Source organism: Passer domesticus, chromosome 3 (genome assembly GCF_036417665.1).
Source record: "Passer domesticus isolate bPasDom1 chromosome 3, bPasDom1.hap1, whole genome shotgun sequence".
Classification (NCBI taxonomy): Eukaryota; Metazoa; Chordata; class Aves; order Passeriformes; family Passeridae; genus Passer; species Passer domesticus.
Genome location: NC_087476.1, coordinates 20,197,125 through 20,201,467, shown reverse-complemented (window position 1 = coordinate 20,201,467; position 4,343 = coordinate 20,197,125). Strand labels below are relative to the sequence as shown.

General features: G+C 36.0%; 1 long non-coding RNA gene across 1 annotated transcript; it reads left to right on the top strand.

The window, feature by feature from the left end:
• Positions 1-470: 470 nt before the first annotated feature.
• LOC135297945 (uncharacterized) lies at positions 471-3,701 on the top strand. The gene is made up of 3 exons (XR_010359887.1): positions 471-548; positions 2,416-2,514; positions 3,642-3,701. It is a non-coding gene; the product is annotated as an uncharacterized LOC135297945 (long non-coding RNA).
• The last annotated feature ends 642 nt before the right edge of the window (positions 3,702-4,343 follow it).

Sequence of the window (4,343 nt, the reverse complement as noted above, 5' to 3'; positions counted from 1 at the left end):
AATTCTTTCAACAGGGAATGTCAACCTCTGTATGTTTAAAATTTCCAAATTAATTTTTCTGCAAGTTATCTGTCATATTCCAACAAAATTAGAGAATGAATTCAGTCTGGTATTCAGTGTAATTATATCAGAATTTCATCCAGTCATTCTTGTGTTAAAATAAAGGTTTTTTTTAATGATATCTTGTATGTATGTATTTTTTCACTTTCTCCCAATTTTGACAGAGATTGTTCCAATGGCTTAATTGTTTGTATACTAAAAAATATACTATATCTTGTAAGAAAATCGGTTTGGAAGTGTACAGCTAAACACATGAAATCAATAATAAATAAACCAATGATGCTACCAGTACTTCATATTATAATAGTCTGAAGGTTTTTGTTTTCTGAAGTGTCTTCTCTTTTCATGTTAAGAAATTATATGAGGGTTCACAAAATTAATAGGTGTCATGACATTTTTCTATTTTTACACAGGCAGTTTTAACATGAGAACAGTGAGAAACTTCTTCCACTGAGGCTTTCTTACTTGAAGGAGGGACACAGAAATTTGTGAGGCTTTCCTACTTGAAGGAGGGACACAGAAATTTGTAAGTTTTCCAAGACATAAACAATATATCTATTTCAAGACATATGATCTTGGCAAATGACAACCTAATGGACAAAACCTTACCACATGTAGGCATATGGGACTGTTTACCTATCCATGAGTTAAAGTTAAGCTTAATGTTAATTCTATTCAAGTTTTATTGCTTTCAGTATGCTGTTTTTTGCTATGTTTTCGTGGTGTTTTCTGTTGCAAAAGAGTAACATGAACTGTGTATATCAGGGAGACACCTCCACCTAATGCACAACTGTTCTATTGATGTCTTTAAATGTCTTTGATCTATCTTCCTTATTTTCTGTCTCGCTGCCTGAAAAATCACAGCATTTAAGATGTGCTGTTTGACCCAGTAGCAGACAGTTTAGGGTTTGCACTGCAAATCAAAACATCCAGTTTTTCTAAGCCACTCTGTGATAGAGGCCAAGAGTGGGTACTTAGGAAATAGTATTCCTAAGTATAACCTGACATGAACATTTTTCATAGAAACTTCACAAGGCTCAGTATCCATACCATTATTTTCAATACAGTTAGAATAATGTTTCTTCCAAAAATATGCCAAAAATTTGAACTCATTTTTGATTCTTTATTATCCAGAATTTCCTGTAGCAATGACTTAGCATTGTGAGAAAATAGGGTTTTTTTTCAGAATTCATAATGATCATCTATGATCACTTCACTTACTTTCAAGTATTCATTAGTTATTTTCCACTTCAGGAGAGGTGCTAAAAATGTTTAAAAACCTATAGACATGTTCCTGACAAGAAAGAAGTTTCAGAAAATGTATATCAACCTCAGTCATTATCACCATTCTTATTCCTCTTATGGATTTATCCTTAAGAGAAATTATTAGGGAACCAATAGAAACTCATCCATCTAAATCTCCTAGGATTTTTAAAGAGTATAATGAGCAATTTCATTTCCCTTGTTGAGACATTGTGTGGTATCTCCGTTCATTCCTCCATCACCTTGTCAGAAATGGATGGATCAAGCAATATCTTCTGTCTTTGCAGCTTCTAAGGGCGTTGTTCAGTTAATCTCATTAACATTTGTATAGTGGCAGAAGAGGACTACTACAGAAACTGAAAGTACTAATCCAAAGCTCTCTGAAGTTAATGGAAATATTTCCATTGACCCTGGGTGCCATGTGGTTCATAGGCTCCAGAAAGGCAGGGATTTGACAGCATTCTTAAGAACATTTCCTTTTATATGTTTATCATATGATGGAGGCATTGGTTGCAAGGCTAGAATGTCTGACATCTGCTCTTGGATGCTACTATTGAAGATACTGCATGAGTGTAAATAATAGCATACTGTGAAGGCTGCTTACCTAATGGTAATATTGAAAATATAAAACTGTGCTGAGACATCAATGCAAAACATAATATGTTGTTTGTCTAATGGATTATTTTCTCACAGAAGCCAGACTGTTAAGAGCACAATATCTTTCAATCTGTTCAACTGTATTATCTGTCAGCTGGAATGTTTTAAGCATAGAATCAATCATCACAAGCACAACATAGCTGACATTGTAGTGTATACATGTAAATGATTTAGCAGATGCCAGAGCTGTAAATTCACCTTGATGTTTTTTTGGAAATTTACAATGTTTCTAAATGAGGAAGTAGAGGGCAGCTAAAAGATAAAAGGAAGAACACTTTCACAGTAGTTTTCTTGCTTCTCCTGTCTTGATACAATTGAACCATTCCCTAGGGCTGGCTGTCTTTATGCTCCACAGTAGGAAAAGATATACATTCAGCATGTATCCCCAGCCCAGAGTTAAACACAGAACTCACAATGCTGGTGATTGTCCTTCAGGAAGATAGTCACTGAGGAGGGGAAGAGATCCATTCCTGTGTTACGTATGAGCTTGCACAAAACTTCCTAGGCTGAAGGTTGCAACTTAAGGATTTAGAGGTATGTGCACACTTGTGGAATTTGAATAACTCACTTCCTGTACTTCCAGCACTTTTACTGGGAACTAAAAATCTTACATCAGTTTCCTATTAGAATATCCTGATTGACCAGCCACAAGACTGAGCAGATGTAAGAACCTTACCCATTCTTCCTCCAGTTATGCCAATGGCTAGACAAAAGCAACAAAGTATAGTATTAAAAAACGAGTAAGGGTATGTAAACACACATATCTACTACCAAGTGATAATGTCCCTTTTGCCTACTAGGATGCTGGTTTGAAACATTAAACAAAACTTTGCTTTTGACCTTTGTTGATAAATGGATCAAAAGAGGAATCCAAAGTTATTTAAAATTGCAGATGGAGAGAAACCTCCCCAGGGAAAAAGTGTTCTGCCAGCATCTGCTGGCAAGTAAAGGTAACTGCTAATCCCCAGTTGCAAAGAAGTCATGTAAGGATTTGAGGCATTTTTAACATTCCAATACGTTTTCATGATTGAATTTTTATTCAGATTGTAAACCTATGGCAAGAGATCTCAGTTCACGTGGTGTCTGCAAAAACTGGATTTGTTACCTGGTATGCAACAAGCCAGTAATTCACACTTATGTGAGACATTGATTAGTTATTTCAGATTTGTGCAAGACTGGGTGCATGTGGAATTCCTCAAATCAAGTACACCAGCTATCAAAACATTTTTCTATTTATACATTTCATTAAGCAAAGGAATTAGTGTACATTGGCTACAAGTTATTTAGTTCTCTTATTAATTAGTATTCTGTCTTCTGTTGGTTAATTATTCTCTCGCCTCTCATGCTAATTAGTCCCCATGCTCAGTGTTTCTCTTCTTTTGGGTCAGTGGGTTTCTTGTGTCAGTGGCCCCTGAGTTGGTGGTTGCAGATCTCCCCCTGCTAGAATTACCTTTTACCCAGTTGGAGCTGATTTCAGCACAGTTGCTGAGTTGGGTTTATTAGTTTCTGCCTTTTTTGGAAGTTCTGCCAGTTGTTTTTGTGGCCCATAAATGCTTCAGCCTGTGACAGCATCAAGTTTTAAAAGACTAAAATTGAGAAAATGTGAAGGAGACTGCAATTTCTTTTCCCTGTCATGTTAGAAATTTAATCAATCCCCTCAGGTTCCTCTGCAAGGAAACCCTGCTGCATTTGCTGGAAAAAATGGACAGAAGTGTAAGGTGATAAGTATAGAAGTAGAGTGGTGATGATGGCGGTAACATCATGACTGGGGCAAGAGATAAAAATTTCTGGCAGCTGGACTTCTCCATCATAGACTACAAAGCACAACTAGGAATTAATTCTAAGTCATCTATAGAGATTAGTTATTTTGCCCATTCAAACATAGAAAGCTTTTTTTCAAATAAGGAAATATTAACTGCTGAATAATCACACAGTGTTGTTTATTTTTCAGTTTTCTTCAGGGGGCTTGAGACAATATTTATAGCCTTGTGGGAAGAAGTCACTAGAAATTCTACCTCCAAATGGTCAAAGGAAAAGATACATAATTGCAGTAGCACTATCTTGGTTTAATCCCAGCTGGCAATCAGGCACCCCATAACTGATTACTTAGTCTTGCACCAGTGGGATGGGAAGAGAATTGGAAGAGTAAAATCTAGAAAACTCATGGGTTGAGATAAAAACAGTTTAATAGAGAAAAAAATGTTGAAGAACCCAAGTAAGTGAACAGGCGAGGCCAAAATATTATAGTAGTTATTAATTGTATCAGGATAAAGAGACTTAGCAAGGTCTTTTCTCCTGAAGCTCTCTTAACCTGAGTCTTTGTGATGGTGCAGAAGAAAAAGTACCTAAGAGATGAATCAATC